Consider the following 13335-nt stretch of genomic DNA (forward strand, 5'->3'; position numbering starts at 1 on the left):
CGCATGCTGAAAGGCAGAGGAAAGCACTGTCTTTGATCTTCATCTTCATCTGGCACTTTCTAAGTACATTTACATGGACACCAATACTCTGATTTTAATATGATTAAGATAATACTCTCATTAAGAGTCGACCATGTACGCAGCAAGCTTTGATTTCCTTAAAGGACCACCGAGTCACAAAATGCAGAGGTTTTTCTTTCCCTTCACCATGCGGCATTAAACTCCATAAAAAAAAAAAAAGTCGAAAGTTAAAAATGAACCATACGAAACTGCATGAAACTCTGGAGGAGACACAGACTAGCCTGGTAATGCGACATTAATGTTTTATACTGAAACTTGCCTTCAAAAAGCGCTTCCTTGGTCTTATCCATATTACTTTGCATGTTGAACACATGTCGACCACAACAGGAAATAAAAAAAATTGCAACTGTGTTAATTGCGTTAATGTTTTTAACACGTTAAATATTTCAAATTAATCGCATGCATTAACACATAATTTTGACAGCATTAGTTATTATTATATAAGCATAGTTAACCTCTAAATATATTGTATATAGGTGAAGTCTGTGGACATGTTTAGTGAAGTGTATTTGTGTATTAAATGTATGCATTGTCCTTGAAGCGATGGAGACTGAAAGAAAGACTGAGAACTGTGTGCGGTCATTTATTACACTGCGTGACATTTTCTCACACACATACATATTATCTCTCAGCATGAAGAACATTTATTTTAAAACAGATCGATTTGTGGCACAGCATGAGATTGTAAATGTCAATAAACAGTGTAAATCAATGTCATTTTTCTGAAAGCACAGTTAATATTTTATACTTATATGTAATTAATATTTATGTAGCTAAGAGTATCATGTACCAATTACCCCAATAATAATTACAAACAATTATTCATATGTGCTTTTTCCATAATCTGTGATAAAACACTATAATGGTGCAATCTGATTATGCAATGCAAAATCAATTAAACAATGTAAAATACAACAATATTTACAATTCTTTACATTCAAATTGACCTGCCAGATATGCATGGAAATGTCTCAGCAAATGTATACAACTATCTCATGCAAATGCCAATTTAAGTAAGAATCTAAATTTAAGAATCTAAATTTAATTCTCCTCAGTGTCTATGATTACATGTAATAATTATGCATGTGAACCTAAATCCACTCTGTCCTCATTTGTTAAATCATAATGCTATTAAAACTAGACAGCTAAGTGGCTAACTCAAAAAAACAATCAAACCTTTATTATTACATAGTGCAATATACATCAGGTGTTGAGCATGTTGTAGTGGTGTGTGAATTCTTAATGAATGACTTCAATTAAAACTAATTCACTACTTTATACCCACAATCCAATCAGATTTTTTTGAGTAGGCATCCAATGCATACTCACTGAAGTGCAATTTCCCCAAATCTAATTTGAAAAGTGTCAGAGAGTGAAACTAATATGGCAGACAATAAATATAGATACTTATCACAATTTACACTGGTTTTACAATATCTCAGTCGACTGGGGGATACTGGAAAAATGTTGTTTAAATAACATTAGTTTGTATATTTATAAGTTCATGTTGATAGTAATATTTATCATTATTTCAAATGATTTTTTTTTATAGCGGGTGTACTCATTCATTCATTCATTTTCCTTTCGGCTTAGTCCCTTTATTAATCTGGGGTCACCACAGCGGAATGAACCACCAACTTATTCAGCATATGTTTTGCGAACATGCAAACAGACAGAACTGCCAACTGACCCAGCCGGGGCTTAAACCAGCGACCTTCTTGCCGTGAGGTGATTGAACTCACCCACAGCGCCACTGTGCTGCACAGCATATATACTGTTATATTTAAATTTTATTTTTTATTTTTTTTTTAAGTTTTTGCGCTATTGTTTGCACAGCACCAAATAGAAAGAATAAAAACAACTTAAATGCATATGTGTTCCATAACTGGATCTGTTCATATTGCCTGTATAACATGTATTTATAATATAATATAATATAATATAATATAATATAATATAATATAATATAATATAATATAATATAATATAATATAATATAATATAATATAATATAATATAACTGAATCTGTTCATATTGCCTGTATAACATGTATTTATAATATAATATAATATAATATAATATAATATAATATAATATAATATAATATAATATAATATAATATAATATAATATAATATAATATAACTGAATCTGTTCATATTGCCTGCATAACATGTATTTATAATATAATATAATATAATATAATATAATATAATATAATATAATATAATATAATATAATATAATATAATATAATATAATATAATATAATATAATATAAAATATAATATGATATAATATAATTTGATGTAATGTAACAGTGCTTGGATATTCATTATTTTCTGAAGGAATTTGACATTATTTAGATCTCAAATCTTATAATTAGTGTCAATAATCAAGGTTCTAAATATTGTATTTGCGTCAAACATGAACAATGGTGAATAACTAGTTAGTTTCCACAACAATGCACTGTACCATGACAGCAATTTATGTAGCTGTTTGGGAAACGCACCCTTGGACAGGTGGCATGTGCTATTTATTGATTCCATCTAAATTTGCTCATTCATTATTGTTCTCTTTTTACTACCATGCACTATAAAGGGAACAGTGAATGAGTTGTTTCGGACAAAGTCAAACTAAGATTTTTCATCTGAAGTGATGAATGTAATGACCTCTGATACGACGGTCAGCACTTTATGAAAAGGTTGTGATCACAGCTCCTGGACATGCCAGACATGACTGCGTTATCGCAACGAACTGCAACTGATACTGAGCACAGCAATGATGTAATGCTGAGAAAATGTTCCAGTAGCCTCTGATAAAACTACATTCAGGAACAATACAAACGAGAGCTGTTCTAGAGGAGAGATCATGCAGATAAAACGCAGCAAAGTATGGGGAAGAGGAAAGCTGATCCTAATCCACTGATTTATGTTAATTCGCATCGTTTGTTCAGAATAGAATCTGATACAGTGACACAGCTTAAACCTCACATGCTATGCACGCATCTTCAATCATAAAACAATCAGAATGTACTGGAAATCAATTCTTTACATGTGAGTTGAACTTTAATTCAACTTGATCCTATACAGTAAAAACAAACAAAATCGTATGGTTTTGTCTAAGTATACTTTGTTCAAAGTTGTAAAAAAAGTGTGTTTTATTAAAAATTCCTTGAGTTGTAAATAAATTGAAGATTGTATGAGAAGGTTTACAAGATTATAATTTACTAGAGAATAACTTTCTTTAAAAAAAGCATTAAATTGTAAATACAGTTGAAGTCAAAATTATTAGCCTCCCTGAATTATTAGCCCCTTGTTTATTTTTTCCTCCAATTTCTGTTTAACAGAGAGAAGATTTGTTCAACACATTTCTAAACATAATAGTTTTAATAACTCATTTCTAATCACTGATTTGTTTTATTTTTGCCATGCTGGCACTGACAGTAAATAATATTTGACTAGATATTTTCTATAGACACTTTTATACAGCTTAAAGGGACATTTAAAGGCTTAACTAGGTTAAATAGGCATGTTAGGGTAATTAGGCAAGTTATTGTATAATGATGGTTTGTTCTGTAGACTATTGAAAAAAACAAAGCTTAAAGGCTAATAATTTTGTTCTTAATGTTTTTAAACATTAAAAACTGTTTTTATTCTAGCCAAAACAAAACAAATCAGACTTTCTCCAAAAGAAAAAAAATATCATCAGACATACCGTGTAAATTTCCTTGCTCTGTTATACATCATTTGGAAAATATTTTAAAAAGAAAAAAAAAAATCAAAGGGGGCTAATAATTTTAACTTCAACTGTATATTGTCCACTCAGAGAAGTTTGTAATAAAAAAAAATCCTGCAAAACAATAAACTGAACTTATTCTTTAAATTGTAAATGCTGTTGATTGATATATGTAATTATACTATTATATAACAAGTTAATATGAAAATATAATATGTGACCATGATCTTATGTTGCACTGGTCTATTTTTGCCAATATTTTCAAAGGCAATTTTCAAATAGTTGCCTCTTAGCCGATTATTGTTTTATCCTAACAAACCATAGATCAACGGAAAGTCTATTTATATATTAATTTTCAAATAATGCATATTTTATGTACTTTTTATTGACACTTATGACTAGTTTTGTGGTTCATGGCCACTTACTGTATAATATAAGCATTGACAATTTTGGCAGATGGTCTTATCCAAATCACGTTACAGATAAAGCAATAGAAGCAATCAATACAAACCTGAAAAATATGTAAAAACTGATATTACATAAAACATAAACATAGTAATATATACTATATATCCATAACTGAAATAATCTTTGCAAAAGGATGTACAAAAAAAATCTTTAGTAAATTTAAGGAGATACTAAACCAAAGAAAATGAACATACATGGAATGTTTAATGCAACTCAGGCTTATTATACGTACCCCTATTTATATATTTGTGGAGATTTTTTGGGGGGGCCCCCAGATTTCCTGGGGCCCTGAGCGGCCGCTTACTGTACCTCACTTATTGGTTAAATCCGCCCCTGCCAGTACCATTTGTTTTAAAGACAAAATGCAGCTACGGCTACGGGTATGTTTTTACAATGAGCCTATGTTGGTTTACTAACTCAAGTTTCATTATTTTGATATTTTAAATAGTTTTAAAAATGTTGGCATCCAGAAAGAAACTCATACAGAACATGCTTGGAACAACGCGTAATGTTAATTTTTTAGGTGAACTTTCCCTGATACTATCCTTTAATGGATTTCTCATTGCATTTAAAAGTCACAATTATCCTCATACCAGTGCTTACATTCTCTCATTAAACTGTACCAAACTATTACGTGACAAACATGCACAAACACAAAGCTGATGGGATGGACAGACATTACCTCTGCTGACCCATCTCAACACTCAATCCATTATCACACTGAATACCAGCTGACATTACTGACACGACAAGTGAGAGGTTATAAAAAGCGTTGCTGTTAAGTAAACATGTATAATCATATATCTGTGGGTCGATACAGCAGTCACCGCTACTGCATTGCCATTTGCCCTGTGGCAGCACTACTTTTAGGGATGGAAAACAGAGTGTAGAGCCAATAACATTCATTCCTCTGGATTTAGCAAAACCAAGTGTATTAAAAAACTAGGGCTGCACAATATATTGTTTCAGCATCGATTTTGCAATACACATGTCCACAAAATTCACATCGCAAGGATTTGCAGGGTAGTTGGGAATATAGTTGACCAGACATTACATTTAACATAGTGGAGTCATTTCAAATAATGGTTTATTATTTGCATGTTTTTTAAGGCCTGTGACTTTAAGCAAATTTAAGCCATTTGGGCACAATAAATTAAACGTTTGTAGCATAAATTATATAATCATTTACTCAATGAAAATGAAACGTTATTATTATTATTATGCAGTGATCTTTTTATTTCTGTTTATGAATACTGTTTGACTCTTCAAAAAAATCATAAATTATTGTTTATTTGAATCTTTTTTCCTGTTTAAAATGAACCTTTATGCAGATATACTCTCCAACAGCAATCAATCCCAAATTGATCTTAATTTGTGAATTCTTTACGAAGTATTCAAGTCTGGCCAAATTGCACAGTAAAATAAAATATTTGGTTCTTTTTCCAATATTCAATACCTTCATTTTTGCTAATTATTTCATTTATAATGGCTTCTTTCTCAAATACATCACAGATTAAGTGACACATATGCACTATTTTAGAGAAATACTCTTCATTTGCATCTTGTGTGCAGATACAGGTATTTGTCTTTTAAATATTTGTAATAATTAGTTTACACTTTCTATGCTGTCATAAAAATTCTTTAAAGGGGTGGTCCACTACGATATATTTTAAACTTTATTTGGTGTGTAATGTAGCTGTGTGAACAAACAACATCTCTGAATGTAATACGCTCAAAGTTCAATACAACAAGAGGACATTGGCTTTTAGCTTAGCAAATCCTACAGCGAACAAAGTTTGGGGACTACAAAAAGTACATCCAGGCTAGTGAGATAACAAAGCATTCTGGTAACGCACATTCATCAAGGGCATTTATCCCACGCAACAAAGGGGCGTGGCCAGAGTTGCTGTAATATTATACCAGAAAAAGCTAAAATGCTGCTCCTTTTCAAGGAGCTTCTTTTGTTTCTGTATTTGGGTTTCCAAGGGATACAACACAAAGACAGAAGTGCTTACAATTTCATTTAATTCCAAAAAACTATTAAAAAAAAAAAAAATATATATATATATATATATATATATATATATATATATATATAGCTAGCATTTGACAAAGGAAAGCTTACAGAATCTCTCCCAGTTCAGTGCTGGATTTAGCTAAAAACTCCACCAACCAACAAAGCTGTGGATTATGAGCTACAACCTTTAAGTATTTTTATTTGTTAAAATTGATCTATTACATGCATAATTTCTAGCGATAACGGTATGTTGCAGCAAGGACATAAACAAGGACGTAAACGACAGTTACAAATTCATATTTATCAGTCAAACCGCTGTAAACACCCACAATCTTCAGCAGCGCTGCAGTGTCTCTTTATGCAGGTGCTTTCCTTGCGTTTTATATGTCAAATAATACTCACAAAAGATATGTGAACACTTCATTTTATTTACACATACTTATTCAGAATATATGTGAAAGACACTCAGATTTTATTTTAGAGAGCAGGTGTGAGATTCAGCTGTGTGCTCTTCATTTTTCTGTCTGATTCAGGCAGCTAACACTGCTAACGGCTGCTCTGACTGACTTTTTACACAGCGCAAAAACGCGTGCTTGTAGGGCCGTGACGTAGTGATGTGGAGACACTCCGCAAATCACAGCACATTATGTTAGCTGACTAATCAGAGCCTCTTGAAGGCAGGCTTTCAGGCTTTTTTTTCTTGTTAGCTAACTAGCTGTATATAATCAAAATAAGATTTATGAAAAAATTGCTTTTTATCTTTATCTCTCAACCAAGCCTTAAAAATACACTGTGAACCACCCCTTTAACTAATTAAAATTGAGACTTTACTGTAACCATTTTGTTTTAACTTAAATATATGAATAATTCTGATTAAAATATCATATATTAAATGGCCTTATTCTTGGTACTAACATCATATTGTAGTACGCTCATACTGTATTGCACAACACATTTGGTTCTATTGTGATATGGGTAAGATTAGGGACAGGATGATTGATATGTGTAGATTTAAGGATGGTTTAAGATGTAAGTAATGGCTTAACAACTGTATTTATTAACGTAATTAAACAAATTCATTACAGATATAAATACATGCAGATGAATTAAAATACAAGTGCATTTTACATACAATATAAAATCATGTATATGCATTAAGTGCATTGTACCAAATGAATAATTTAAGCATTAGTACATAGTAATTAAGGCCACTTAATATAAAGCAGGCTTAATTACTAGTTGCCTGATTGATTCAATTAAATAATTAAATTACAGTTCTGAACATTTAATGAATATCATCTGAAACCAACTTGCAGCTTTTGGCATAGGATCAATAAATATTTCAATGTAAAGCTATACCTTATGGTTCATCCAAAATGCATTTCCATGCTCTTTAAAACGTAACCTTGCATTAGATCAAGGTTTTTTTTTATCAGGATGCAGAGCTGCGGATTGCTCTGTAAGTAATGAGATCAGAGCTTTCCCCATGTCTCAATAGCTTCACAGTTCTAAAGAGATACTGTGGTGGGCTTCTGTACAGAATAATCTTTATCCAGCACTATTCTCGGGATCTCTACCCAGTAACATTAGACAAATGTACACAGGCACCTTGGCTTTAGGCATGCAGATCTCATCACACAAACACTCAGCGTTGAGTTCACAGAGATGCTTTCTTTAGACCTTCACGCCTTTTTGACAGCGCAGCACTAGCTGCATGTGTCAGTCTGTCTGCATGCGATGCTTTGGTCTGCATGATTGTGAAGATGGTATTCTCTAATTTAAAGATGATATAGTACACCAATTTTCTTAAGATGTTAAACATGTCCACTTATAGTAAAGTAGTGAAGTTTGCACTACACGCTCGTGTTTTTTAATTTTTTTAGTACGTTAATTAGTTAATATTACTCAGAAGGTCATGATTCACACTCATTATATAATTACTCTCCATAGCTTTATTTTACATTCTTAAAGATACAAAACACAGATGTTTCCGCACAATGCCTTCCACAGTGCGTAACACAATCCTCTCACTCCACCTTTTTAAACCCACAGTCAATCACATTACGTTATTAGTTAGACAACCACTCAATTAGTTAAAAACAATCTCATTTTTGTTTCAATATACTGTAATTGACCACACAATAAATATTTTCCTTCACATTTAAAAGCCTTGTCTCTATTCCACAGGAAAATAACATATCAATTATCATCATTCACTTATTCATGTCTACGTCAATGCAATTAAATTCCAACAGTCTTACCTTTGGTATGCCTTTTTTGTAAACATGTTCCGCAGTTTATTAATTCCCCTGGTGACGTAGGAGGGTAAATCTAATCATAATATTCCCGCCTCTTAATCTGCATATTTCCACCCACAATGCTGCTGTGCCATTTCAATGTCTGTGCCATAAAAGAAACTATACAAATGTTCTGATTGGATGTGATAAGGGAGATAAGATGAGAGAGTTGCACTTGTCTTCTTATGTTAATTTGCTAAGGCTAGTTCATAAAGTAAAAACAGAGCAGTGACATGTTAGTACATACTGTACAGGTACTGTAAGGATATTCTTAGATACTCTTATTTCTGACATTTTGGCTGCATGAAATTAGCTTGTTTTATTGTTTCTGGAGTGTCAGAATATCATGTGGCTCTGTCCTCTTCAAGTAATCAGTTGCTAATTTGTTTTTAAAGGGGCAAAGCACCCAAATAGTGGCAAATTTGACAAGATCTATAAGGTACTACGAGTGGACACCACTCAATAGTTAAAAACAATCTTATTTTGATTTTCATTTTACTTATTTTCACTGTAATTAATCACACAAGAAATATTTTTTCATCACCTGTAAAAGCATTATCTCAAATGCACAGGAAAATAACATTTCAAATATTATCATTCAGTTATTCATGTCTACCCCATATGCAATGAAATTCCGACAGTCCAAAACATTAAAAATACTTTTTCATCTCATTATTTGTATCATTATATCCCAATTAATGATTCACAATATTATAAATAAACAACAAACTATTAAAGAAACACAGAAAGATCAAAATCCTAATTTATTTCTCTTGGTGTAGTTGATTTTAATAATCTTTTATTCAGGATACCTGCTCTTTGTGTCTCAAATACTTCCTCAATTCCTATGCATTAGTTGTTTAACGTCATGTCAGAAATCTATAAAGTGTCTCGGTATTGCAGAAGTTATATCTTGTCGTTATATTCTTGATTTATGTTCACTAATTTGCAACTTTAACTGATGTGAGGACTTTCGTATATATCTTTTAGAACAGATATTATAACATATAGACCACATTACAAGTAGAGCAGGTAATGCAGGTTTTAATTTAAATAGTTTTACCTGTTACCGGATTCAAAAATCCCTTACACTTGACTAAATTCTAACTTGCGGCACAATATCTGCACGGAAATTAACCTTGTATTAAAGTGGATTTCTTATTTCTTACTGTATCTGAGTTAATCGTATCTGCTAAATTTTGAGATCTTTAAGATTTGGCATTTATAAGTTAAAATTACTTACACCAAGAGGAATGAATCTTCCATGTTTCTTTAATGGTTTGTTGTTTATTGATAATATTGGGAATCATAGATTTTGAGTATGTAATGATACAAATAATAAGACGACAATGCATTTTTAATGTATTGGACTGTCAGAATTTCACTGCATTGATGTAGACATGACTAGACTAAAATTAGATTATTTTTAATAGTACCCCACAGATCTTGTCAAATTTGCCCCTATTTGGGTGTTTTGTCTCTTTAAATACACGAGCAACTGATTTCCAGAAGAGGACAGAGCCACATGATATTCTGACACTCCAGAAATAATAAAACAAGTGAATTTCATGCAGCCAAAATGTCAGAACAATAGCTTAGAACATGCTTGTACAGTACAGTAACTCTTTTATCTTCCTTATCACATCCAACCTTTATGGCACAGACATTGGAATGGCACAGCATTGTGGGTGGAAATATGCAGATTAAGAGGTGGTAATATGATAAAATTTCCCATCCTACATCACTAGGGGAGCAAATAAACATGTTTACAAAAAAAAGGCTTACCAAAATGTTGCCAAAATTCCTGGTTTGGCAGATGCATAGGGTCCTGATTAGCACTTAAACGTGGGAAAAATCAGTTTTTACTATATGACCCCTTTAATGTAGTTTTATAGACAGCACACACTTAGTTCATAAACTTTGAGAGTGAGCCATAAAGCCTGCATTAAATATGAATGATGAGGTATTAATGTTTAGTAACTTCAGAAAGAGGTTCATTTGCCTCTAGAGCTGCTTCTGATAGACTTCTTAATTCTGAGAAGCATTGGAAGATTTATTTTTAATGTGTGCTTCTTCAAAATGATATTGCTATTAAACTCAATATAAAAGTGAAATCAAATTGATTTATTGATAAATTGAGACCAATGCATTACTGTAAGTTGAGGTCAGTGGTGAGTCTACTTTACCTGGTGTGCTCTTTCCCCAGTTATTCACAGTATTGAAATGAATGTGCACAGATAAAGAGATAAAGAGAGAGACGGATACAAATTTATCCTGGCTTTCACTTTACCACCATTACATCATCCGATACACACAAAATCACACATTATATCCTGTTCAAAAAAGATTAAAGACCTCAATTCTCTCTGTTCTGTAACAATTTAACATTCTGTCCCTGGGCCACAGTCAACTCATCAGAATTGACTAGAAACATCACAGGACATGTAACCTGATTTTTATAGTGAGCTCCAATTTCTACAATATGTAATACTTTAAGATAATGTAACAGTCAATATTTCTGTAAATACAGTTAAATGTGATATTCACAATACTTAAAAAGATTTAAAAATTTACATTTAAATATTTAAAAATATGATACAATAAGAGTCTTTTCTAACTGAAAAAAACAACAACTTTAATCTCAAAATTGAATAATAAGATTGTGGACAACGTGCTAAAATTACTACTTTGTAAAATAGCATAATCCTTTTAACGGGTAATAAATCCAAAGCGTTACAATTGACCATCATCCGATAAGAACATAAGAACACAGGTTGGCCATTACCTCCACCGGCCACTGGACCACACTAATGAGCTGGTAATGACAAGGCTCTTAATTGTTATGTTAATCAATTAAGCCAAAGGATCTTGGCGCAGGATTTTGGGACACAAGCGCTCTTTGTTGTTAAGGAAGGTCACGCTAGATTGAGTTACGGGTAATCAGTTTCACTCTCTGCACAAACTCAATCCACACGCCAAATGCATCGGAATTAGGACAAAACTGACACAATTCTAGCACTTCTGATTACGCTTGTTGGGTCAACTATTACAACACATCACAATCACCCAGCAAAACATATTAAAAGGAAGCTGGAGCGTAATGCAGCACCATCTCGATGCGCAGCAGTGCTACTGTAAATGCCATGCTGCAAACTGAGAAGCATCAAAGAATAAAAGGAGAGAAAGTGTCAGCATGACAGATGTAGCTACATTCTGAGGTCATCAAACATAAACAGCAGCTTTTGCTTTACAAACAGTCTTCCTGTTAAAGCTTGCTATTTAATTCTCCAATCTCTATAACTTGATTCTGTAATGTGCTTTTAAGTTATGCATCTAAAATGCTCTCCATCACTAACATCTCTCTTTGAAATCTGACTCTTAAATGTTGTCCCTTTGGAATGCTTTGACTCAGATTCCAGAGACGGAGGAATTTAGATTTCTGAGTCAATAATACTGTTTTTTCTAGTCTAATTTTGTTTCACATTTTTGCCTTTGAAATCTGCGTCTAAAATGCTGTTTCTTGCGTGTGTTTAAAAATCAGGCTCAAACTCTGCTTATTCCATCTGCGCTACTGTGATTCAGACAGTGTGTGACCGTAAAACATGCGTTTCTTACCCTGAGCAATAAACACGCATATGGAGTCATCCACCGCAGTTACACGCTAACACACCGCATGTAAGTCCATCAAAGTCAGAGAAGAGAGAGGGATGAGGTCTGAATCCAGACTGAAAGCGCACACCTGCTTCGCTCAGTTCTTGTCCGCTCAGCCGACTCCAGATAAACGCGTGAACGCGCATGGACTATGCCAGTGCGCGGCACCTCCCTTTCCTCTTGGGTCAGTGGCTCTCGTACGGAGCTAGAGAGCTATTGAAAAAGCATTGCGGTAAATCTGTCTCTTTACACATGACGAAACGCTTCTCCGTGTCAGCTCCGGGAGGAGGAGGAGATGAAATCACGTTCGTTTTGCATACTCAATCCGACGCGACGATTGCGCGCGAGAAAGCGAGTATGAGCACGTCGAGAACGCGAAGGGCAAGTGCTTAATAGAGACTTCATCCAGACATCATCCAATCATCGCTTGTTTCTCAGGGAAGAGGAGTACTTTATAGCACAGCCTATAGAGTGTGCGCGCTCATGTGTGAGATGGAGAGCAGCGCCGCGTATTGGTCCCTCGCAGGTTTTCAGTAGCCATGGCAACCAGTCAGAATACTTCAGTAATCAGTGCGCGGGCTCAGGGGAGATGCTCAGGTCACCTCTCTGGCATTCAAGGGCAAACATACCGCACTGAAAACTTCAAAATATCTTCAAGTTTGATGAAGTAAGTACAAAGCAAAAATGAAAGGCATCTCAGAATATTGGCTGCCATTTGACTTGAATGTGGATTTCATATTAAGAAATAATTACAAAGAACCAGATTTCATTCGGTGACTATGGGTAACAAGAGACTGCTAAACCTAGTCATCTTTATCATTATCCATTTATTGAATTTATGTTAAAGTAGCCAGCACTATTATTGGTGTAACTTTTTCATCAATCATTTCATCATGTAACTCTTTTTCAACTGAATGATTAGGGTAAAATACATTAGTTTTTTCTTATGGGAATCCTATTTGCTTCTTAAGGGTAGTGCTAAATGAATCAAAAACAAAAACAAACAAACAAACATTAATTTCCCTTTGGCTTAGTCCTTTATTTATCAGGGGTTGCCAATGCATATGTTTTACACAGCTGATGT

General features: G+C 33.3%; 1 protein-coding gene across 8 annotated transcripts in view; it reads right to left on the reverse strand.

Moving 5' to 3' along the window:
• sorbs2a (sorbin and SH3 domain containing 2a) overlaps positions 1–13335 on the reverse strand; it is a 152662-nt gene that overhangs the window by 99081 nt on the left and 40246 nt on the right. For 5 of the 8 annotated variants that reach the window (NM_001443152.1, NM_001443150.1, NM_001443148.1 and 2 more), the window contains 1 exon segment: positions 12216–12616. The gene's annotated coding sequence lies outside the window, so the exon portion shown is untranslated. 8 annotated transcript variants of the gene reach the window in all.

The sequence above is a fragment of the Danio rerio genome, chromosome 1 (genome assembly GCF_052040795.2).
Source record: "Danio rerio strain M-AB ecotype USA chromosome 1, GRCz13ab, whole genome shotgun sequence".
Classification (NCBI taxonomy): Eukaryota; Metazoa; Chordata; class Actinopteri; order Cypriniformes; family Danionidae; genus Danio; species Danio rerio.